Below are 26,643 nucleotides of genomic sequence, written 5' to 3'. Positions count from 1 at the left end.
TCTATGGCTGAGTAGTATTCCATGGCATCTCTACACCACATCCTCTTTGCCCATTCATCTGTTCATAGGCACTTAGGTTGTTTTCAAGTCTTGGCTAGTGCCAATAACACTCCAATGAATGTAGGGGTGCATGTATCTTTTCGACTTAGTATTTTCATGTTCTTTGGATAAATACCCTGAGGTGGAATAGCTGGATTAAATGGTAGTTCTATTTTTATTTTTTTAAGGAATCTCCATACTGTTTTCCATAGTGGCTGCACCAGTTTACACTACCACCAGCAGTGTGTAAGTGTTCCCTTTTCTCCATATCCTCTCCAACACTTGCTATTTCTTATCTTTTTACTAATAGCCATCTGACAGATGTGAGGTGATATCTCATTGTGGTTTTGATTTGCATTTCCCTAATAATTAGTGATGTTTAACATCTTTTCACGTGCCTCTTGGACATCTGTATATCTTCTTTGGGAAAATGTCTGTTTAGATCCTCTGCTCATTTTTTAATCAAGTCATTTTTTGTTGTTGTTGATTTGTATGAGTTCTTCATATATTTTTGATATTAGCCCCTTATTGGATGTATGATTTGCAAATATCGTCTCCCAATTTTTAGGTTGCCTTTTTTGTTGTTGTTGATGGTTTCTTTTGCCATGAAGAAGCTTTTTAGTTTGATGTAGTCCCATTTGTTTATTTTTTATTTTGTTTCCCTTGCTGAGGAAGCATATTCAAAAAGATATTGCTATGACTGATGTCAAACAGCATACTGCCTATGTTTTCTTCTAGGAGTTTTATGGTTTCACGTCTCACATTCGACCTGAAACACAGGTCTTTAATCCATTTTGAGTTAATTTTTGTGTACCATGTAAGAAAGTGGTCTACTTTCATTCTTTTGCATGTGGCTGTCCAGTTTTCCCAACATAATTTATTGAAGAGACTTTCCTTTCTCCATTGTACGTTCTTGGCTGTGACATCACATTCTAATGATTCTCCTGCCCTCTCCCTGGTGTTTCTCTCTAGGTTTTGTTCTTTGGTTGCTCTCCCTCAGTCTTCCCCTGAATTCCCAGCATTTGCAGAACAGAGCACAGGTCTCAGAGATGCCACACACACCAAGGTTGAACCTTATCTCTACCACTTATCACCTCCAATACTACCTTCCTAGTCCCATCTACTACCATCCCTTGCCTTGATTATTGTAATAGCCTAATAACTGGTCTCCCCTTTTGTCTATTCTCAAAGGGTGGCCAGAGCAACCCTGGTAAAAGGAAAGTCAGATCATCTCATTCCTCTGATCAGAACCACTCACTGGCCCTGTGACCTCCTTCAGGTCTTTGCTCCAATAGCATCTTCTCAGTGAGGACTTCCAGGCCTCCCTCTTTAAATATACAATTCTATTGCCTCTGCAAGATGCCCTTCCCCCTTCTTGATTTACTTTTCTCCATAGTCCTTGTCTAAAATACCATGCAATTATTTATTTTGTTTACTGCGGGTCTCCTCTTACTAGGACATAAGAACCGATAGAAAAAGGATTTCTGTCTATTTTGTAGACTACTATATTCCCAGCATCCAGAATTGGTGGCACATACTAGGAGGCCATTAATATTTGTTGAAAGAAGGAGTGACTATCATCAATGACATATTCTTCTTATCATAATGGTCGGGGTGAGAGTACACTAGGCTATGTAACTCCCACAACTATTCTATGCAGTTCTCTTTCTGTGTCATATATTTTTATAAGGGTTTTTAGCTATTAAGCAAAAAATAAGAGATATTTATAGGAAATTGTCTGAAATTCATAGCCAGGTCTTAATCCTATGTTAGCAGTGTTCCTGATGGCTAACTCTATAAGATGCAAATACCTACATATCGGCCCGGTTCAACAAATAATACAAATGCTGCTTTGGGTTCTTCTTTTTTATCTGCTTCGTCATACACACAATTGCTTCTATTGGTCTAAAGGGTGGTAAAGATAGTTCAATTTGCTTCCTTTATTTTTCTTTAAATAGCCCATAATTGTGCAATAAATGGAGAAAAATATTAATAAATTATTTTCCCATGAATTATAACCAGATTACAACCTTAGTTGTTTAACTCACCACTATAGCATCTTAAAAGATATTTGCTCCTGTAAAAACACCAACTAATCCATTGATTATTCTTAAAAGCCATGTAGATAAGCAATATGTTATCAGACTCCCAGTAGGTATCAGACTCCTACTAGATTCCTTATAGATTACCATAGTAATGGTTGCTTAAGTCATTTTTCAGAAACTGAGAGTCAACTCCTTGTCCAGTTCAGGTCAGTTGAGATCAATGACCCATCAACTGGGCCTGCACCAATATCCAATAGGTGACCCTTTGACATCAGGAGGGCCAAAAACCCTACCTTCAGATCATACTAATGCCACCATTTTGCAAACATGCATCCTATGAATAGCCATGAAGCTTGACTGTGCTTGAAAACATTATCAATTGCCTAACTTTTCCTTACCTCCAATCATCTATTCCCACACTTCAGACCACCCTGCCCTTTTATCCCACAAATATCCCTAATCCCCACTTTCAGGGAGGTGGACTTGAGGCTTATTCTCCCATCTCTTCAATTGCCTATCTTGTGAATAAACCCTTTCTCTACTGCAAAACTCATCGTCTCAGTGATTGGCATATTGTGTGGCCAGCAAAATGGGCCTGGTTCAGTAACACCATCAAGATTTTCTCCCTAATAATAATAATAATAATAACAATAATAATAATAAATTTAATCATAGATAAGTACTTCATTATTTAATAATTAAATACTTATTTAATAATAAGTAAGTTCTTTTTCCCTCCATAGGGAGACACAAAAAATGTCAACTAATCTTCTCTCTACTCCCCTAATTTATCCTCATTTAATTTTCACAAACTCACAATAACTCTCTCACTTAGGTATTACTATCATCCCCATTGAACAGATGAGAAATTGAGGCATGAAAGACTAGAAAGATTGTTCAAGGTCACTAATATATCAGCCATGATTTGACTCTGGAACCTAAGACATGGAAGGAGATGGGGTTATAGGATAGAGAAAATATCTTGATAAATGTGATTGGTTGTGAGGGGGGTAAGAGCAAAAAGAGGAGTCAAGGATGACTCTCAGGTTTCTGGCTTGAGTGACTGGGTGAATGATGTTTCCTCCAATGATCTATACAAAGAAGAGGTTTAGAGTATAAGTTTATCAGATCAATTTTGGACATAGGTTCAAGACTCCAGTGGGAAAACAATTTTGAAGTTTAGAACTGTGCCCTGGGCTGGAGATAAAAATATGGAGCTCAAAAGCATTCAGGTAGAATCCAAAATCATAGAAGCAGGTGAATCCATCAGTTCACCCAGGAAGAATTCACTACATTTGGCAAATAGAAAATAAGTGACTATTTAAGAAAGATGAATTTTATTGAAATGAGAGAGTGAATGAAAGACTGTTATAGGTCAAAGAGTGAATGGTTGGCAAGGAAGTAGAAACAATGAGAGTAATCTACTCTTCTGAAAAATAGGTATTTGCAAAGGGGAAGGAAGTGACTGAATGCTATCTGGAAGTCAAAGGAGCTATTAAAATTTTCTTCACCTAGTCATCTCCCTTTTGACACCTTCTAAAATTGACCTTCCTAGAAACATAGGTCTGAAAGTCTCATGTCCCAGGAAAGACCTTGCTGGAGATGGCTGGCCATCCTCCGACTTCCCAGGAACCCCCCTGAAACAGCCGTCTTTAGGAAACACTCCATGTTATGGCCTCTCCCACATCATCAAAGTCTTAGGATCCTGCTCATTTAGGAAAGTTAATCTGTACAGATAGATGTTAATAGATAAAGTGTTACTCTTATCAGGTAACTCATGTTATAAAGCAGGCCCTCTTGGGAATCTATATTTTATTCTAAAGCAGCATTTCACAAAGTATGCTTCACTGAAACCTAGTACTATTAGATACAATGAGTATAACATAAAAATATACTAAAGTATAAAAGGTGTCATGGTCCACAAATTTTAGGAAATGCTGGGTTAAACAGGTTTCTTTACGGCAGGATTTTCAGAGACTAATATTCTAATGTGCATCATAAAACTACAGGAGAGAGATGAAATTCAGCATTTCCCAAAACTATCTGATTATAGGACTTTTTAAAAGCATCATCACATGGGTCAGAAATTTAGGGAAATTTCTTCCTATAGGAACAACATTAGTGGAGGTTATTTGGAGCAATATGACAAATTGATTAGAGGTCAAAATCAGCACTGTTTTAATCATACCAGCTATCATCCCGTTGAGCAGCCACATTTTCTTCAGTTCACCCCACTTTCAGCATTCTCCTCACACAATAACATTAATTCCAGGACAATCACTTTTAATGGGAATGGACTCTTGCTTGAAAGCTTAAGTGCTCGCTTTCCTTTTTGATCGACAAAATTCTAAGGACTCCATAATAAAAACTGGGATTAGGACTCGTGGTGCTTTTTATTTCACAGTCCTGTGCGACTGACTACAGATGAAATAGAGTTAATGAATAAACTCATTGATCGTTGATATTATTTCCTCACTTCTATTTGTTGTTGTTTTTTCCTTTTATAGCTTGCAAGCTCAGTTGTTACAAGGAAAATCAATAAACAAGCTTTCAAGGAAACTTATACCCAGGGAGGATAAAGGCCCTTTTGCCTTTATGTTATTCTTTTTCTTTTTTAAGGAAGTAATATCCACTCCACAGCTAGAGTTCACTTCCAAGTCAACAGAAGCCCTGTGTGCTCGTGAAGGTTCTCTGCGGGGAGAACAAGATGCCCTAGTACTTTCAGAGGGATATCTTTTGTTACCAGGGACAACTTCAGTGAATTGAATTGTTCTGAAAGTCAGGCAGGATTGAAGGAAGGGAACCAACACAGCCAAGAAAATCAATCATTCTCTACAAACAAGGGGCTAGAGAAATATGTAGGTAAGGCCACAAAAGGCAACCCCTTCATGTGAATGTAAATGAAACATAACCTTATTAACCGGAAGAGAGATTCTCATCTCTGTCCTCTCCTGGAGCTCATTCCTATGACACAGAGACCAGATCCTTTAGACTTTTGCTCTGGGTCAAAAGATTTTTGGCACTGCGTGCCACTATTTAAAGGAGTTAGCCTTGGGCTACATGTGTGAGTTACAAATCAGGCAGCACTTTTCAAAAGAATGTAGTGAGAGGGTTACAACATGCAACATGTTATCCAGTAGTTACATATAAATATTGAGCACTTGAAACATGGTTAGCATAGCTAAAGAATTGCCAATTTTATTTAATTTTAATTAATACAAATTTAAATAATCACACGTACCAAGTGCCCACCACATTGGACAGCATACCACTAGAGAATGGGAGTTGAATTTATCAAGTCAGGATTCCCAGCCCTTTAATAAGGGCATAGAGCAAGTTGGATATCCCCAACTCATTTTCTCCAACCAATTCCATCCAAGCAAAACTGTATCTCAAAGCCAACAGGGGGTAAAAAAACAAGAGTCAATAAAAAATGTCCATATCTACATGGTAAATCAAAGGCATGAATCAAAGTTGAATGGCAGTCACTGGATGGAAGGAGGGTCTGGCATGTGTTTTAGTAAGAAAAGAGACTCCTCAAAAAGACATCTGAACCCCCATGTCCATTTCAGCATCATTTGTAATAGCCAAGACATGGAAACAACCTAAACGTCCATTGATGAATGAATGGATTAAGAAATGTGATACACACACACACACACACACACTGGAATATTATTCAGCCGTAAAAAAAAAAAAAAAGAATGAAATCTTGCCATTTGCGACAACATGGATGAGACTTTAGGGCATTATGTTAGGTGAAATAAGTCAGACAGAAAGATAAATACCATATGATCTCACTTATATGTGGAATCTAAAAAAACGAAAAAGCAAACTCATAGACACAGAAAACAGATTGGTGGTTGCCAGAGGTGGGGGTTGGGAGGGTGGGTAAAATAGGTGACTGCCTAACAACACCTCAAAATTTAGTGGCTTAAATCAAGAACATTTGTTTTGTTTATGAATCTCCAACTTGGACGGGGCCCATGGAGAGACAGTGCATCTGTGTTCCATTCATCACCACCTAAATTATCCCAAGGCTGGGAACTGGGATCATCTGAAGACTTGCTCATTCACATGGCTGGCAGATGATGCTGGCTATTGGCTGCCTTAGACTATCAATCAGAAGACCTTAAAAATGGCTACTACCAGACAGAGGAAGACAAACATTGTATGATTTCACTCATTCATGCAACATAAACAAACACATGGACAAAGAGAACTAGTTAGTGGTTACCAAGGGGAAGGGGGTGGGAGTGGACACAAAGGATGAAGGGGCGTACCCATATGGTGACTGACAAAAATAATGTACAACTGAAATTTCACAATGTTGTAAACTATCATAACCTCAATAATAAATAAATAAATAAATAATGGCTACTGTACGAAGCCCAGACTTTCTTACAACGTGATGATGACTGGGTTCCAAGGGAAAGTGTCCAGAAAAAGAAAATCAGGAGGGTTTTGTATCCTCTTAAGACCTAGCTTTGGAAGTCACATAGCATCAGTTCTACAGTACTCTGACCATCAGAGAAGACACAAACTCAGTCAGGTTCAAGGGAAAGGAAAACAGTCTCCACCTCTTGATGGGGAGTGCCAAAGAGGTTCTAGAAGAGCACATGTGACTAGATATATTGCTGCAGACATTTTTGCAAAATAATCCACCACTGTTAGATAAAATAGTTTAGGTTTCAAGTAACAGAAACTTTAGTCAAGTCAAACTAGTAACAATAAAGAAACTTATTGTTTTAAGAAAGAAGTAAGCTTACAGTTTCAAGTTTGGCTGGATCCAGTGGCTCAAGTGAGGCAATAGCATCTTTCTCATACTTGCTCATTCATTCTCTGTTTCTTATCTCTCTCTCTTTTTTTTTTCAACTATCTCATTATCTTCTCCAAAAGGCAGAACAAAAAGTTACTGGCAGCTCTAAGTCAACATTCTGACAATTTTTCATCCTAAAGGAAGAGTCTTTCTCTTGCAAATCAAGTCTCATCGAAGAACTGTGCTTAATTTTGTTTAGGTCTCATGCCCACTCCTTGTCCAATCACTGGGTCCTGGGAAATGAAATTCCATGATAGGCCAGGTAAGGGTCACAAGTCCACCCTAGCAGCAAGTTATTTAATCTCATTGCATTTCAGTTTTCTAACATGTAGAATGGGGATTCTGGTAGCTTGATTTCTACCCTGATACCACCCTGAGGACAAGCTCAGTTTAGACTGTTGGGGGAAGAGAGATCATGTAGAGGAAAGTAGGGTCAACCCAGTTGTCCCAGCCGAAGTTACAGACACTTAAGAGAGCTCAACCAAGATCAGCAAAACCAACCCACAGCTGACTTTCCAGCTGACTGCAGATACATGAGTAAACTCAGCTAAGAGCAGCGTAAACCACCCAGACAATCTGCAGACTTGCACCAATGAGTTTTGCTCATTGGGTGTTTGTTCCACAGTATTACAACAAAACTGACACAGAGATAACAGTAGGCCCTAATTCTTAGCACTGTGTTTAGAACAGTGCCTGGCATCAAATAAGTAGTCAATAAATATTTGCTATTATTACTATCCATAATTTGCCAGAACATACAATGTGAGTGGGGTAGTTTCCTAAAGAAAAAAAAGGTTCCCACACCAAACTCCAAAAACAAACGAAATTAAAAATGAGATGTCTACCACAAGTTTCATGTGGTCTAATAAAGAAAGAATACTGATCTATTAAATTTTTAGCAGTTTTAATAAATTCATCAGAAAAAGTAAGCATATTCTCATAATGGGAAGCAAGGCATTTATTACCAATGCAGTAAAAGTAGATGACCCAAGACCTTCACACATCCTATATAAATATCTAATATCTGATCTATGCCCAGCTATCATATCACTAATTAGATCAAATATCAAACTTCTTCCTTGCAGAATGGACAGTAACACTTTTATGACATGACTAATTGCTGTTGATAATGACATTTATATAAGGTCAAAAATTAGGATGAGTCATTTTATCTGTACCCAGTTTTTTCAGACACAATAATTTTATATCTGACACTATTTTCAACTGTGGAATTTAATAGAATAGTTGCATTAGCTCCCAGAAAACATTATTATACCTTAGCTTTACAAAAACTGGAGAAACGCATGACTCGGAGCCTCACCCTTCTGTGTGAGTGTGTGCATATTGGGGGTAGGGGGCTTCTTTCTTGGCTGCTCTTCTGTCTACATTGTCTCTCTCAGGTGAGTCATTCATCCACTCACGCAGCTTCAGTCAAATTCTATGACAGTTTATAAACTCCATCTCAGGTTGCAACTCCTCTTTTGAACCTAATTCTATATTTCCACTTGTTTGACTTTTGTACTTGGATGTTCTGCCATTTTCTTCCTCAACAGGTCTTAATGTGAATCATCCTCTCCATCAACCATCAAACACTATCATTTAATTTGTTAAGTGATAACTCAATGTAAATAAAACTCCTAGTTCAGTTCCTCACACATAGCAAAAGCAGGATAAATGGTAATTATCACCAATCTTGTTATTACTCTTATTTTCTAATTTTGTCTTCACAATAACCCTAGATATGGCTGTGGAAAGTATTATTATCCCATTTTATTGATGAGGAAAATAATACACCAAGAGGGTAAGATCAACAAATACATAAGTACTGGTGAGGTGGGCAGGTAGAGCTGTAAACATACACCAAGATTAATAATGACTGTTATTATGAATTATTATGAAGAATGATAAATTGGAGACTAAATTTTATGGATGTGAATTTTGAGATCGACTTGACAGAACTCACAGTAGTTAATATAATATTAAGCATTTACTGTGTGCCAGTAACTATTGTAAGTTAATAGTAATATCATAAGTTAATACCAGCATTAACTCACTTATTATTTAAGTATTTTTCTTTCCCAGTTTTGTAGAAGAAACCAATATGAGACCTAATGGGTTAAATAGCTTGTATTAGGTCAGGCAGAAATAAGCTAACAAATCCCAATCTGGGATTTGAATACAGACCATCTGGATCCCAAGAAGTGTTCCCACTACACTCTGTTGTCTCTGAAATGAAGAATAAGAAGTTGAGAGAGAGAAGAATAAAGCAATGGTAAATGCAAAGTCATGAAGTAGAAATAAGTAAATCCTACTCAGGGTTGATCCACCTCCATGTATGGGCAACGAGGCCACGTCTGGGTGTGGAATTCGGGTAGAAATGAGATTGGGAAGATTTGGGAAGCAGTGGCAGAAAAGCGGTCTCTGAATGTCAGGTTGAGATGTTTGAATTTCTGGAACAGCCCAAAGGGAACATGACACTCTTTCTACTTTTACTTAATCTATGTCAATGCACAGGGAAATGAACATGTTAAGGACAAAAGCACTGGTGCATATGGAAGTAGGAGTTCGTTTCTTAATGTGGAGTTAGAACAGTTTGTTTAAAATTGGAAGCATCTCTATTTGAAATACTTCACGAACATCTGAGTCATTTAACTATTTATAAATAATGAAGCAAGTGGCAGTCTGAAGACAGATGCCCTGGTCACATCCCAGCCCTGACCCCTTCTAGGAGATTAAGTACTGGAAGCATAGGATGGACTGTTACAGATCAAGCAAGCTGCGTGCTTCCACATCAGGCTCAATGTTGAGAGTGTCTTAACTGAACATCTGGCTAATAATGTGCCTTCCATTTACAAACAGCACTTACTCACTGCATCTGCTCTATGTGAGGAAATTGCATGGGTCAAGTAACTGCAGCATGATTTCAAATGTTCGTCTCATCACCTAAAACATAATTAAGAGTAACAACCACAGTCTTGGGGAAAATCTTGGTAAGTCCTTTTTACTAGTAGTTCTAAAACAGAAATGCAAAAAATAAGAAACAATGATAATCTTGTAAAGTTAAACTAATAATTCTCAAATATAACACCTTCAATATGAAAGGAATTATTTTTTTAGCCCACCTACTAGTTGAGTTAGCCCCCACCTCAGTGCACCAAGACAATTTTTAAAAATCTTAAAAGTGATGAGGATATATTACATTAGTATGTTGCTCGTTAGAACTGGTGTCAAGAAAGAAAATGCTTTCCTAATTCTTTTTTCCAGCTTTTCCTAAGTTTTTTTTTTTTTTAATGAGGAAGATTGGCCCTGAGCTAACATCTGCACCAATCTTCCTCTGTTTTATATGTGGGGTGCCTCCACAGCATGGCTTGATGAGTGGTGTGTAAGTCTGTGCCTGGGATCCAAACCTGCAAACCATGGGTCACCAAAGCAGAGCACGCAAAACCAACCACTATGCCACCAAGCCAGCTCCTAAGATATATATTTTTCTTTTTCTTTTTCTTTCTTTCTTTATTTATTTTTAAAGATTGTATTTTTTTTCCTTTTGCTCCCCAAAGCCCCCCCATACATAGTTGTATATATTCTTCGTTGTGGGTCCTTCTAGTTGTGTCATGTGGGACGCTGCCTCAGTGTGGTTTGATGAGCAGTGCCATGTCCGCGCCCAGGATTTGAACCAATGAAACACTGGACTGCCTGCAGCGGAGCGTGCAAACTTAACCACTTGGCCACGGGGCCAGCCCAAGATACACATTTTTAAATACGTTGAAAGCAGGATTTTTCCAAGGGAGAGAAATGGGAGCAATTCTACCTTTTTCTTAATCATTTAAAAATCTGCTTGGTACTAGGTCAACTCATAGCCAATTACCTAAGACTGAGTTCTAACCAGTGACTAAAATCCAACAGATTAGTCTGAATCTTCCTGCTAATGTGAATCTGATTTGACCAGATATTAATCGCATGATTTAAAATAATGTTACTAATATTTATTGAACATTGGCCACTACTACAATTTTCTTATTAATTTCTGGAAAAAACATTTGAGATACTTTTACCTGCTATTTTAAGGACTAAACTATTATACGTGCTATAATTCATGGAAAATATCATTTTTGGGAATTTCTAGTTTGTTTTCTTTGTCAACTGCTGAGCAAACACACATAACTTCTTGGCACCTATCAAAACGCTCCAAGTGTCTTGTAACAACAGAGCACAGATCCTGAAAGCTTTAGACATTACTAAGCAAACAGCGCACAGATGTGCATGCTGAAAAATTAATACCACACAATCTTCTGATGGGCTGCAGCACCAAAAAAGCCTCTGCAAAAACACAATGGAACAAACCCAGAGCACAAATACTCATGCAACCTTGACATAAATGAATCATAAAACCTTGAAACAGAAGTTCATAGCTCTGACATCAGGTACAACTTCTAAAAACTTAGGCACACACATAGTTCTTCATGCCATTTCATTGGTAGAGGGAATACTGGAAGTAAAAGTAACTGGTTACATGCAAACAGAAACCAGTTGAAAAAATAGTTTCCAAATTTTTTATGACGATTGGAATCCTCCTTCTCATACCTCAAAGCATACTTTTTAAATTTTCAAAATAAGTACCTCCCATTCTTACATAAGATGCTCTAATGAAGTACCAATTTTTTGTGTTGTTATGAATTAAGGCCCCAGGAACCCTAGGAGGTTGCTGCTGACATCTAGTGGCGTAACTTTTAAAATGCCAAATGCATTAAAAATACATTTCCAGAGAAAAGGACAAACATACATATATATGCACTTGCAAAGTCTGGTGGACATCCCATGTTATAAATTATTGCCTCTGCCCACACCACTCTGCCTCCAATGATTTGCTTCCCCTTCCAAAGTAATGCCAGTATTGCAAAACCGAAAACTAACACAACTGCGAAAGCCATAAGGAACCAACACCCTCAAAGTCCTTAGTCCTCTACCGGGAAATGCCAATTCTTTGCGAGCCCCAATTCCCAAAGGCCTGCTCCAACCCCAACAGTCCTAATTTCATCTCAACTCCCCAAATAACCACCGCTCTTCCCCAACCTCCGCACCTAGCATTTAGGTAGTTTTAGGGTTCTAGCCTAAAAAGACTCTATGGTACAGCTGGGAATATGTTATTTCAGACTGCATATACGCAAACAGACACACACATTCAAAATGGCCACAAAATCCCTAGGCATGAGATTCAACAGTTATTGAAAACTTAAAAATTGCTAGTAGGGTCTGCTTTAATGGCTTCCAGCTATCCACGAATAATGATGTACAGAAGAACATAGAAGAAATTAAATTTGTGAAAAATGATAAGGAGCATGGAGATAACTTCTACAAGCATGAAAAAAGATTTACTTTGTAGCCTCTATATGTATGTATGTAAGGTGTGAGTCTGTGTGTGTGTGTGTGTGTGTGTGTGTAATGAGAGAGAGAGAGAGAGAGACTCTCAAGTTCTGCATGTACCCTCACTCCAGCTGAAGCATTTATGAATACATTACGTAAACACTGAATTGATGAATGAATGAGGTGGCAAATTACAATATAATTTTTTTTCCTGTTGATTCTGATGTAAGATATGCAGTAGGCAGTATCCGCATAAGGCAGTGTTTTGCTCTTAGGCTACAGTGCTTTTGTTGAGTAGCTCAGGTTAGATTTTTCTCCAATGACATGTGCAAATGACATGGCACAAAACCAATGGGTGACAGAATTAGGCAATCTCCCCTTGGTGAAGACAGTGTGTTTCAATAGTTGAAAGTTATTTGCTTTATAAATTAGTATATTTTAATTTTAGATTTTATTCTCATTGAAAAGATATGATAAAGGGAGAGTAGGTTCTCAAGGTAGTCCTAATTAATGCAAAACAGAGCTAAATTATAACTCTCATAATACAAAGGAATCTGTTAGCCTTTTAAATATTCCTCCAGTGGAAATCCTGGAGATGTAAGGAGCCCATTCATTCAAAGTTTGCCTACTTCACTCAGAAGTGGGAGTAAAAGTAGATGGCAGAAAGATCTTCTTTACTATCACACTGAAGGAAAAAAATCCCATGTCTGTGTGTGTACCTTTATACATAATAAAATAAAATTATACATATGTACACATATACATATAACCACACATACACACATGCACACATGAGAACTACTATGTAGTTCTCTACTAAGTAGAGGAATAAGAGACAAAGAAGATTGGGCATTCAGAGTGGATTTTTCAGCACAAGGTAAGACAAGAATGTTTAGGATAGGTAGTGGAATAAGAGAGAAACAAATAAAGTAAGAAACAGGTGGGAAATAGATGGAAAAACCTGAATATTAGCAGCAGTTGACAATGCTATGTCTTATAGTCTTGTGAGTTTGTAAAAAAGCTTTTAAAAGATGGAGTATCCCACAGAATCTAATACTCAGAAGAGTGAAGAATACCAAGAACTTTTGCGAATGACAAAAATCATATAAACCAAAAAAGGCATATTCTGTAAAATTATCATAATTGCTATTTCTCATGTAAATTCTCTGTAAGAATTACTTTTTAATCACTTCTCTATGAAAACGTTCAATGATTTATTCTCTGACTTGCAGTTTAAGTACTCTTTGGTAGCAGGCTTTGCCTGATGTCATAGCTATATTTTTGTAAAGCATTGCATACATCATACATGGAATCTAATTCCGGCAATGTGACAATCACACCACACCTCTCATCACGTGCCATAGAAGCATTTCTAACTCTCATTTAAATTCATGGTCATTAATGTTTTAATCAACCCGCAAGTTGTGATGTTTTATTTTCCATTGTTACTTTATAGTAGGCATGTAATAAATAATATAAAATATAATTTGTAGTAAGCTCTTAAAATACCAAATTTTTATCCTTTCAAAAACTTAACATGTATTCCATCTACAACATTTTCTACAGCCAATAATAATAAACCACGATGAAACAAATCTTTAAATAATATATTCATAAGTTACTTCTTAATACCCTTGAACATAAGTAATATGATACTCTAGCCTTATGACACAGTTTATTTTCAATTCTCAAAATTGCATTTATACTGGGGCCGGCCCACTGGCATAGTGGTTAAGTTCACGCGCTCCGCTTCGGCGGCCCAGGGTTTGCTGATTCGGATCCCAGGTGCAGACCTATGCACCGCTTATCAAGCCATGCTGTGGTAGGCGTCCCACATATAAAATAGAGGAAGACGGCACGGATGTTAGCTCAGGGCCAGTCTTCCTCAGTAAAAAGGGGAGGAGTGGCAGCAGATGTTAGCTCAGAGTGGATCTTCCTCAAAAAAAAAAAAATAACTGTATTTATACTGAGCCCAGATTTCAACCTGGAATACATCAAAAAATTGCAGAATCCTCAATATTCCATTTCAATTTCAGAAAAAACAGAAAAATTTCAGAAAAATTTCAGAAAAAACAGAAAAAGTTAAATATGTGTGAGAATAAAACTTATTATTCTTACAAAATAAAAATAAATTAGAGATGTGAAGTTTTCTTAATTGAAATTCAATCTATTTCCATGACAGATAAACCTATGTAAAAATGGAACAGAATAACAGTCTCTATTTTTGTATGTAATCTTATTAGCTATATAGAAGGATAATTTTGACCTGACTAGTTGAAGTTGCCTCTCTCTTTGGATGACAAAATTAAGAATATTGTGACTAACAGGCACAAATAACTTCACCTAATAAAACGCTACATGAAAAGTTATTTAAATACTCCTGTTAAAAGAGTCAAATGTAGAACTTTCAGGTATCTGCACACACAAAAGTGCCTGTTAATCCAATAGCTTTCTCTCGGAGCTCCATCGCCACAGGGAATCCTACACGAAATGAGTGTTAGTCATCATGCGCAACTGAGAAAAGATGTATGGTCCCATTTGTCTAGAAATAGCACCTTCACTAATATGTCTTAAACTCCTACTATTTAAACATGGAAATTTAAATGTACATAACCCATCTGAGATAATCAAGACAGAGCATCAATACATTAGCATTCTTTGTCTTATTCACAGGATTTTTTCTAAGATTGCAAGCACCCTATTTCAGTGAATCCAAAGGACCAACCCAGAGAGATGATGACATGAATGCCACCTCTCCCACCGCAAGTTACTCCTCCACACCATACTCCCAACCTCCACACAAACGCATACATCACAAAGCATAATCTCTTTGGGTGTTTTATCACTCCAAAGCACTTGGACTCTGGCAATATATACAACTATTCCTTTACTCTCGTGTTAGGAAGAAGCAAATTTTATTACTCTGGGTACGTTATGCTAGGAATTTTACCATGTTAGTGGAAATTACCCTTCTTCCACTCCACATCTCCCTTTCTTACATTCAGTTCAAAATAAGGTTGTCCATATCTTAAATAAATAAAACAAGAGCCTAATAAAATTTAATATATTAGTATATACAACCTCCTAAAAAAGAAAAAATTCACACGAATGCATCCTAGACAGCCTGTGCTCCCTTCATCCTTTATTTTTATTCTAAAGGACATGGATCCTTGACCCTCTTCATTGACTTCATCTCATTCATTGTGTTTCTTTCTCTCTTTACTGTGTCATCTTCCATCGATTCTCCCTCAACAAGCACTTTTCTACCACTTCCCTCCCTATGTCTGTATCACGTACCTCAGCTTCAACCTCTTCCACGTATTGTCTGTATTAGTTCTCATAATAATGACTCTCTTTGGGGAGTCACAGTTAACAGTTCTATGTAAAAGCCAAACTTCAATTGATGTCATTAACCACTTAAAAATCCTTTATAGTTTGAATTAACATTTAGTATAGACAAAACTTGAATAGATTGCCTATAATTCAAAATAGGGGAGAGAAGCTGAATCCTTAAGGGGTTTAAACCTCCTTTGAAGAATTGACTGAAAACTAGAAATAAGTAGAAACACCCCAATTTGTAACTCAACTTAACGATTTATTTTTGTTCAACTGCAAATTAAAGTTCAGAAACAAATTTTTCTGCTGATGCCCATTAAATTTAAATGCTATCTTTGTTTCAGCACTCATTTGTTTTTTGGAATTCAACAATTTGTCAAAAATAAAACCCAATCAGTTCCAATTAGTATGCAGCCTAATATACATTTCAATAAATCTATTATGTGTGTTCCTTTACATACAACTAGAAGTTGATAGACGGGTCTAGTTCCCATCATAATTCTGATCTTTCAGAAACTTTTCTATAAAACTTTTGAGATAGCAGCTTTATTCATAAAACATACACGCATTGTATATCTCCGTCTATACCAACCTTTTGTTTACATATATATGTTATTAGAATATTTGCATGAATATTCATATTCTTAGGCCAACATATGTAAATAAATTATAGCAATTTGAAAATTTAGTAACTAAATATGCAATCTGTTGAGCACAATCAGGCATGCTATTCAACAACTATATAATATAATTCAATCTTTCCAAGGAAAATATATGTTTTGTATGAAGGTGTCTTCATAAAACTTGAAGTTTTCTAGGAATTTCTAATGAAATTTTTTGCGTATTCAAAAAATAATATGTAAAGCCATCTGACTAAAGCTTAAATAAAAAGGAAAATCTCATCACTGTACCCTGACAAGAAGCTAATTCTCTTACTGTCTGGCATTTGTAAATATGATACATTGATTGGAGTTATTTCCAAACAAAGAGAATACAATCTTCTAGTCAAGATCCTACTCATGTACTAACATAAGTGAAAGAGTAGTGCCAGCAAATTAACCATTTTCCACAATGTTTTGATAAGCTAATATATATTTTAAATTTTATTGTCCACTTCATAAATATGGTAATCATCATAAATCATTCCCTCTACATTTCAGATAATGATTTACTTTTTTGATAGGTTATTCAATAGCTAAAACCAGTAATCAAAGAAAGCCAACTCATTTCATGTATCAGAGGTAAACAGATTTTAAAATATATCAATTCAAAATAAGAATTACCTTGGCCTGATTTTTCATAAAAGACAGCAGATCTATTGCCAGGTAACACCATTTCTTTGAGTTCTGTAGGCAAAAAGAAAAGAGATTAGTAAAAACAACCTTTCTTTTCACTCTTTAAATACTTCTTAAAGAAGATTCATTAGCAATAAAGGTCAGAGAGGAAAATCATTTGACAAAATATTCAGCTCCATTCAGCAGGTGCCTTGGGAACCATTTGCCTTAAATGCCAAATAACTTCCCCAAAGGTCCCCTCTCCCCTGCAGGTGGGGAAATGGGTGACTGAGGCAGGTACTCAGTCTGTTTCCTTCCCTTCTCTCTCTTTTCTCGCATGGGAACAAGACCAACACTAGAGCAAGGAAAAGCATTAGCTTCTGTCATTTCAAAAGATAAGATGTAGGCTATGTTGGGACAGAACATTTACTTGGAATACAACTGACTGAAATGGAATTTGCAATTATCTAAATTTACTTTCCTCCCTCCCCCAGTGAGTATGGGTTTTAAAATATTCATGAAAGTTTGGGTGTTTTCCTATTCTGTCTTTCCACAAAAGTGATAAAATGAGATATTGTGGGATGACTCTGTAAATAATTGCAGATTACCCTGCTTATGAGATGCAATTTCAGAGCTTTTCTATGCTGCAATGAGGAGGAAAGTACTTTATAGAAGTCAAAAGTTATGAAAATATATCTTATTCCCTCCCTTAGCATATAACAATCTTGAGGAGTATCCCATAAAAGATTTTATTGCATCATTATCTGAATGTTCAGATTGGAGGATAAGAAATTCAAGTCTGAGCAATAGCTTTCCAGAGAGGACTGTCACAGAGATAGGTAAGAATTTTAAATTCACTCATTAAGAAAGTTATTTGAAGAAATGTTAACAGTTAAAAGCAACATTGATTAATTGACTATAACAGTCATTATAAGAATAGTCATATAACAGCAATCACCACAACATCTTAGCAGCGGGTTGAACTTGGGTAAGTAAATTAAATTCTGTAAGCCTTCACTTTTCATGTGTAATATCAGAATGATAATTCTTCCTATTTCATAGAGCTGATAGGATAAATAAGTGAGATAAATACATATAAAGGACATAGAACTAATCAATATTAGCTAATATAATTGTCAACATCATTATTACTATTACTATCATCATTCTTCTTAAAAAAAATCTTGCAACCCCACTGAAAATACTGCCCTATTGTGAATATTGCCAAGACTTGGAAGCAGCCTAGGTGCCCATCAAGGGACAAATGGATAAAGAAGATGTGGTATATATACACAATGGAATACTACTCAGCCATAAGAAATGATGACATCTGGCCATTTATGACAACATGGATGGTCCTTGAGGGTATATGCTGAGTGAAGTAAGTCAGAGGGAGAAAGTCAAATACCGTATGATCTCACTCATAAGTAGAAGATAAAAACAATGACAAACAAACACACAGCAACGGAGACTGGATTGGTGGTTTCATAGGGAAAGGGGGGAAGGGGGAGGGCAAAAGGGGTGATTAGGCTCACATGTGAGGGAACGGCCTATAATTAGTTTTTGGTTGGTGAACGTGATGTAATCTACACAGAATTCGAAATATATTACAATGCACATCTGAAAGCTATATAATATTATAATCCACTGTCACTGCAATAAAAATCAAAAAAGGAAAAAAAAAAAAGAAAATTACTGCCCTAGTGAGCCATGTGGTGGAATGATTAAAATCATATCACACTGGGGGCCAGCCCGGTGGCGCAGTGGTTAAGTGCGCACGTTCCACTTTGGCGTGGTTCGTCCAGTTCGGATTCCGGGTTGGGACATGGCACCGCTTGGCAAGCCATGCTGTGGTAGGTGTCCCATGTATAAAGGAGAGGAAGTTGGGCATGGATGTTAGCTCAGGGCCAGTCTTCCTCAGCAAAAAGAGGATTGGCAGCAGATGTTAGCTCAGGGTTAATCTTCCTCAAAAAAAAAAAATCATATTACACTGGATGTTACCTAATTTGCCTAGTTATTAATCAGACTCTGTGATGACAAAGGAAATAAAAAGTCACTTTAGGTCTTTGGGTAGGTGGGGGGAAAAGATTGAACAGCATTTCAGGAAGATGAGTAAGCTGTCAATCACTCCACTGCAGTGGCTCCCTTTGATTTTGCTGAGAAGCCCTCCAACAAACTGTGATACGCTTCAAGATTCTCTTAAAGCAACTGGCCGTTGTCTATTCTTGTGAATACTCGACCCAATTCAGAAAACACTTACTGAGCTCCTACTGCAAACCAAGGTCTGAATAGACTTTAGAGAAACCACAGCAAACAAAAAGTGACTCAAAAAAAACATGGTTTAGTGGAGAAAACACATTTGTAGACAATTTTTCAAGTAATTGGTATAAATAACATCATTAAACAACATATAATGTATTGAAGCAAGAGAAGGCATTGAAAGAGTATTCTTCAGCCAAGAAAGGGAGATTTAAAAAATAGTCTTTAAAAGCATCAGTCAGAATGGCTGAACAGGTGCAGGCTGGTTGACAATCAGCCCTGTTTGGTCTAAGAAAATTTCACCAAAGAGAAGGACTTTGAAAGACTAAGGCTGGGAGGCAGGTAATTAGGGATATGTCTTCCCAGGGAGCTGGGACAATGCATAGGAAGAACTGGAATCATAAAAAGACACGGAGACCAGCTTCACCTGAGGCTCACTTGCAATGCTCATTGTGCTTCTTCTCAACCTCTCATTAAAATGCTCATAAGATGTCAAAGAAGAGAAATACTGGCAACAGCACTGGGAGAAAGTGGACAAAATATAAAGAGGCATTTCCAGTAGCTGCATTCCTGATAGGGATACATTAAGAAACACTGTTTCAGATTTAAAATCTCATACTATGTATTCTGAAAGAGTACAGCATATATGATTAGAAATAAAGAAACTCGGAAGAGACTTTGATCACACTAACCACAGCCCCCAGCTCCAAGGTGCCATCACCAAGCAGACCAAAGTCTGGTAAACATCTGCTGTGCATTGAATTATGTCTCCCAAAAGATGTGGTGAAGTCTCACCCTAGTACCTACGAATGTGACCTTATTTAGAAATGGAGTCTTTGCAGATGTAATTAAAATGTAAGTTGAGATGATGTTATATGGTAGGGTGGACCCTTAATCCAATATGACTAGTGTCCTTGTAAGATGAGACACAAAGACAGACACATAAAGAAAAGAGAATGCCATGTGAGGACAAGGGCACAGAGAGGGAGATCGCCATGTGACTAGAGGCAGAGATTGGAGTGATGCAACAGCAAGCCAAGCAAGGCCAAGGATGCTGGCAACACCAGAAACTAAGAGAAAGTCATGGAACAGAGTCTCCTCTACTGCTTTCAGAGAGAACATGGCTCTGTAGTCACTCTGATTTTTGACTTGTACCTTCCAAAACTGTGACAGGACAAATTTCTCTTCTTCTAAGACACCCAGTTTGTGGTGATTTGTTATGGTAGCTCTAGGAAACCAATGCAGCATCTCTTGAGCTAATAAGAAATAAGGCCTTACCCATATCCTGTTCACTTGGAACTTAATCTTATAGTTACATTAAGTCACCAAACATTCTCAATTTAGAAATTAGTACACCCAGCTACATATAAAAAGCTGATTTAAAGTTTAAATTGTCTCCCCTCCATAGCTAGGATCTGCTGCAAGTGGAAACCAACAGTCAATGAAGAGAGAGATACTGGTCCCATACTTTTTCCCCAGGTCCTTCTTCCCCAGCCAGGTAACTGTGGCTCCAATGCCTCTGGAGTGTGGGAGAGAAGTGAAAGAGGGAAAGTAGGGAAAGAAGAGGTAAATGGAGACAGAAAGTTTACTTTCTGGTCACTGAGCTAAGAAGCCTGGTATGTATTTAAAGATGATTCTCAACCAGTGGATGCTTTTCCAGGTTCTTCAGTGATTGCTCTCCCTTCTCCAATCACTGGGGACCTTTCATCTGGACTGCCCTTGATGGGAGTCATACTGTCTCACTTTATCACTTGCTGCATCCACAGTTCCAAGTGACACCTGCACCTTCTACCTTCTGAGACCAGTTCAGTCCCTGGGCAGCCTTATGGGAGAGGCCCTAGACAGTGTCATTACTGCTCTCTCACATCCATGGCCTACACTTGTTCCACAGGGAACTTTCTAAGAAACCCTGGGAAAACAGGCTAATCCCATTTCAACACCTCTACCTAAACTGCTCATTAGCTCATCTCTTGGCTTTTAGATTCATCAGAAATCAGTCCACTGTCTCCACTACCACCCCTAAAACTTCAAGGGGCACATATTAAACTTCACCAAGTCTCCTTGAAGCACCTCTTTCTAGCACTGAGAGGGGAAAAGGGGAAACACCTCACAATGTACCTCTTTGTGGATATTCCTAATGGACCCTTAGTTCACTCTAAAGAAATCTGCCTTTAATCTCCAGATCTGCCATTCTTTTTGGATTAGGAATGTAGGAGTTATCATCTAACCAGTTTTCATGCTCCTGCTAGGAAATTTCTACAACATGACCTCTTTCATACATCATTTTGCTAGCTGATAGCTCTTGCCTTAAGCGTCAAAATTCTCCATTTTTATATCCTGTGATGTTGGTTTTCACAATTTGAGCTTTATGAGGCCCATGGGGGAAGAAGCTAAAAATTGTATATCATGTATACTGGATATACTAATTTTTTTTTTAAGTTTCCTGTGCAGTCCATGAATTTTACACTGTTCTTCAATATCATCTCTCTTGTTCAGTCAGGCAGAGACCCTAACGGCTCCCATGTTGTTCTCTCCCAGTTCCATTCTCCACATCTATTCCTTCCAGTGTGGTTCAATTCTCACTCTTCAGCACCTTCCAAATTTACCACCCTGTCAAAGATTTAATGCCAACATCTCCATAAAGCGATCCCCGGGGACTTTGGGCTCGGTTGATTTTATCCTTCTCTGACCTCGGATAGCAATTATAGTCAATGCCTATAATTTATATTGCCTTCTTGGGTTGTCTCGTGCTGTCATGTCTCCCCAACTATGTTTTAAGTTGCTCAAGGACAGTTATTGTATCTTATGCTTCTCACCTATCCTCTTTAGTACCTAATTCAATGTGCAGCACATAGGAAGGAATTTCCTAGTAAGTACATACCCACTCGCTATGTGTTAAATATCTATTAGTGCAGATAAGATAGAGCTAACTTTTGTGGCATAAATATCTTACCATGACCTATGATGGAAACAGCATAATAAGTCCTTATTGCCACCACATAAAATTTAAAGAACATTTGAACAAATAGTATGTCAGATAGGAAAGAGGCAGAAAACAAAGGAATATGAAAGAGGTGATAGGCCATCATATGACAAGGATGCTAATGTCTGTAAATATATCATGTGCAATGCTTTAGCATTTCTCTGTGTTTGACCTCACCTTTCCACCAGGAGTAGCACTTGCCTCAAGGAGGATTAGGACTGTTACAAGATAAAATAAGAAAAAGAGTCTGTAGTCTGATATCCAGCAAGAAGTTTGGATCCATAGCAAGACAACAGTCTTGAATATCAGGCTTTCCCTAAGGAAGAGGATTTTTAAAAACACAATTTTGGTTGCCATGAACATATTAGAAGTCAGACCTAGAGAACAACATCACGGAGTTTCGTGATGCCAAGAGTGGAAAAAAACAGAGTATGACGTAACAGATATGGAAAATTGCCTCGGGCTCAAGAGTTGTATGGAGAAGAGGTCAGACAGAGGAGGAAAACGTCAAACATCAAGTCCCCATTTCCCATCTCTAAGTTAAACCCCACTTGAACGTGAGAATATGAGCATTAGGACTAGCAGACTACTTTTCAGGGCATAGACTGGAGAGAACTCAAGATTCTCTGAGAAAACCAGCACTTGGCATGGAACATGACATAGGAGCAGTCAGGGGGCATTAGAGGAGGTTTAGGAGGGAAGTGTCTACAGTTATGAACCTGAGACAGAGTCCTATTATCCCCATAGTCAATATGTGGTGTCCAGGGAAGACAGAAGTTCCCAAGTGGCCTGAGCAGGAGACATGGGAATGTTAAGTGGGCTTGGGCCTGCCTACTACCCTCCCCAAAAAGGAGATCACATGAGGCCCATTGCCCTCTGTCACAATGCTGTAAGGGGAAGAGTAGAAGAAAGGGAAAAGTCCAAAAGCACAACCTTTTACCTAAAAGTTGTCTGAGACATCTACCCCTGATCAAAAGGAACTAAAACTTATCTAGTCCAATATCATCATTTTACAGATGAGGAACAAAAGACCAGAGTGGCAGACTCATTTACTCAAGAATATTATGCAGATGAGGACAGAGAAGAGATAATTCCAATTTTTCCAGCACCTACTAAAATGCTAACACACTATCTTACACTCTCAACCAGAGTCTAGCTTTTCTTTTTATTATGAATGTCAGTTAATGCTATTATTCAGCTAATATTTAAAATTAAAAACTCCAATTTTATTTTTAAGTAAAAACAGCAATAAAGATAATAATTTAAATCCATTTCTTTTAATGAATAATGGAATACATTTAAAATGAAAATAATAAATAATGAGTCCACAGAAAAAAATATTAGTTTTAATTAGTAAATTTAGCAAGGTTACTGAATTTAGGGTTATTGTACAAAAATCAATTGTGCTATCATATAACAAATAAAAACATAGAAATTATACACCTAAAATAAAATTAAAAACTTCAAACATCCTGGAACAAATATGTTCACGACCTCTACACCAAAAACCTACAAAACATTACTTAGAAAAAATATAGCAGACAAATAAATGCAGAGAGATACATCATGTTCACAGATTGAAAGACTCAATATTATAGAGATGTCAGTTCGCTACAAATTGATCCACATATTCAGTGTAGTCACAATGAAAATTCCAGTAGTTGGGTTTTTAATTTTAAATTTGCAAGCTAACATTTATACAGAAACGTAAAGGGTCAAGATTAGTTAAGGTCACATTAAAGAACCACAAATCTGGAAGTCTTCAACCACCAAATATCAAACTTATTATAAAGCTTTTGTAATTAACACAGTGTGTAATTTGTACAAAACCTGACAAAATATGCAACAAAACAGAGAGTCCAGAAACAAACCCACACAAATCATGACAACTAATTACACTAGTACATTATGGCAAGTTCGACAACGCAGAGCAGTGGGGAAAGGACAGTCTCTCTACTACTGAGTGAATGTCCATTTGGGATAAAAAGTGAATCTTGACTCCTACGCATACAACATCAGTTTCAGAGAGTTGTATACCTAAATGTGGATGATAACAAGAAAGCTTCCAGAAGAGAATATCCTTCTCTTTGGGATGGACAATGATTTCTTAAAGAGCATAAAGTGGTAACCATAAAAAGGGAGAACATGATAACTCTGACTGCATTTAAATTAAGAACTGTTCATCAAAAGATGTCAGGTAGAGAATGAAATGGCAAGCCACAGTGCGCAAGAAGAAACTTGCAATACATATATCAGATAATGACCCATATTCAGAATATTTAAATAAATTCCTACAAATCACTACAAACAAGGCAAACAACTCAATAGAAAAATGGGAAGACATAAATAGAAATTTTACAAAAGAGGGCTTTCAAATTTTCAATAAACATAATAAAATTTTCTCAATTCTATTAGTCCTTTGGAAAATGCAAATTAAAATCACAAGATACCATTATATGCAGACAAGTGTGGCTAAAATAAAAAAGACAGATAACATCAAGAGGTGGCAAGGATGTGGAGCAATGGTACTGTTATATCCTGTTTGAAGGGGGCAGAGAGTGGAAATTGGCATAACTTTAGAAAACGATTTAGTAGTATCTACTAAAGGTAAACATATGCACACCTTATGGCTTGGTAAATTCCACTCTTAGGTGTATAACCACCATAAAGGCATACTATAGTTGCCAAAAATTATGTACAAGAATGTTCATAATAGCACTCTTCACAGTAGGGACAATCTGGAAACAGCTCAAATCTCCATTAACTGTAGAACTGATGAACAAATTAAGATGCATTCATACAGTGAAGTGATTACATTAATCAGAATGAACAAACCAGTTACACGAACAACACAGATGAATATCATACAATGTTTAGGGGAAGAAGTCATATGCAAAAGAGTACACAAAACATGACAGCATTTATATAAAGTGTGAGGGGGAAAACTCCTGTGGAGTATGTAGTGACTAGTAGAGGACACAAGGGGAGCTCGTGGGGTACTGATTCTATTCTCTTTCTTGATCTGGCAGTTGGATCTGCATGTATGTTGCCTTTGCAAAATGTTATCAAGCTGTACACTTAAGATTTGCTCACTTTTCAATATGTAGGTTATACTCCAATAAAGTTTATTTTTTTAGGTGGCATTGGGATCCCCACCCATCTGTCTGGGCCCATTGAAAAAAAGGGACAAATAGATTTTAAAGATGATCGGGAAGAAGTAAGCATAGATTTCAATCTGCAAGTGTCCTTCCTCAGCATCTACAGGTGTGATGACTGGAGAACCGCCCTTTCATGACAGCTCCTGAGACAGAACATCAGCGTTTTCCCTGGAACACAAGCCATTTTCCATATTTTCAACATATAACATTCCTCCTCAAATTACCTACTCCTTGTTGGCTTTGTTTAATAAAAGAGAATCTAGCATAAAAAGTGCATATATATTCCATTTTAAAGCATATTTGTATATTTAAGAAGACATATGTTTGAGAAATTTTTAACATTTGGACAACATTAGCCAGGAAACACCTAGAGTCAGATTTTAAGTGTTATACCTGACCTTTGCAATTATTTCCTTTTGCAAATACTAAAACTATTACCAATTGGATTCCTTTCTAATTTTCCTTGCTTGTTATTTTATGAAACAATTATCACAGAAAAGAAAAACGAAACAAAACAAAGGCTTAGAATTGTAGGTTTTTAGAAGTGTTTGTATTTAAACTTTGGAAAAAAATAAATTGATAAAAGAAATACAATAAACACCTATTTATCTCTGTCTGCAAGCAGTAAGATCAAAAAAACTTCTTCTCCCCTGAATTATAATTATACCTAGATTAATCATCAATAATGAAAAACTGCAAAGGTAATAATCAAGGCCAAGACATTTTGAAATATACGCTTAATCTATGCCAGAGGAAAAGCAGAAAAATAATAACAACAAAAAAGCCACATCTCACGCTTAAAGCACACTAAAAGCTGAACAGTAGAAATAATTCATTTCTACCCTTTTATTTTTTAATAATCAGACCTTCTACTTAGTTAATGAAAACATTCTTCTCTAAATGATATACCGTAATTTCACTAATTTTATTTATTTAGTCATAGGTTGTTACTCTGTTGTTTATTCAAGTAAATAACCAAAACATTTTCCCATAAGCAATTTAGCAATAAAATAGACTCAAGAAAACATCTACTTTTTGAAAACCACTTTTTAAATCACTTAGTCTGGATTATTTTAGAAGTACCTTATTATTATTATTGTAATAATAAACATAACCATTTAGTACAGCCAAATAGAAACCAGGTGTGGTTCTGAGTTGCTATCTTAGACATTTAAAACTCATAACAACCTTAACAGCTGGGTACACTATTATCCCATTTTATAGATGAGGAAATTAGAAGCACAATTTGGTTATTGGAAGTTACCTGAGCCACAGAGTCAATGAGCAAAGGCAGGATTTGAAGGCAAGTGGCTGTCACCAATCCCATTCCCTTGGCTCTTCTGCTAAGCTAAGGCACCTCTGCTATTTC

At 37.0% G+C, this 26,643-nt stretch overlaps 1 protein-coding gene across 18 annotated transcripts in view; it reads right to left on the bottom strand.

Annotated features, from left to right (window-relative positions):
- Positions 1-26,643, bottom strand: part of INPP4B (inositol polyphosphate-4-phosphatase type II B) — a 747,831-nt gene that overhangs the window by 595,346 nt on the left and 125,842 nt on the right. For all 18 annotated transcript variants that reach the window (XM_070258367.1, XM_070258371.1, XM_070258379.1 and 15 more), the window contains one exon: positions 16,884-16,946. The gene's annotated coding sequence lies outside the window, so the exon portion shown is untranslated. The remainder of the gene's footprint in view (positions 1-16,883; positions 16,947-26,643) is intronic.

This window comes from Equus caballus, chromosome 2 (assembly GCF_041296265.1).
Source record: "Equus caballus isolate H_3958 breed thoroughbred chromosome 2, TB-T2T, whole genome shotgun sequence".
In the NCBI taxonomy this organism is placed as follows: domain Eukaryota; kingdom Metazoa; phylum Chordata; class Mammalia; order Perissodactyla; family Equidae; genus Equus; species Equus caballus.
This window is presented reverse-complemented; position numbering and strand designations above follow the sequence as displayed.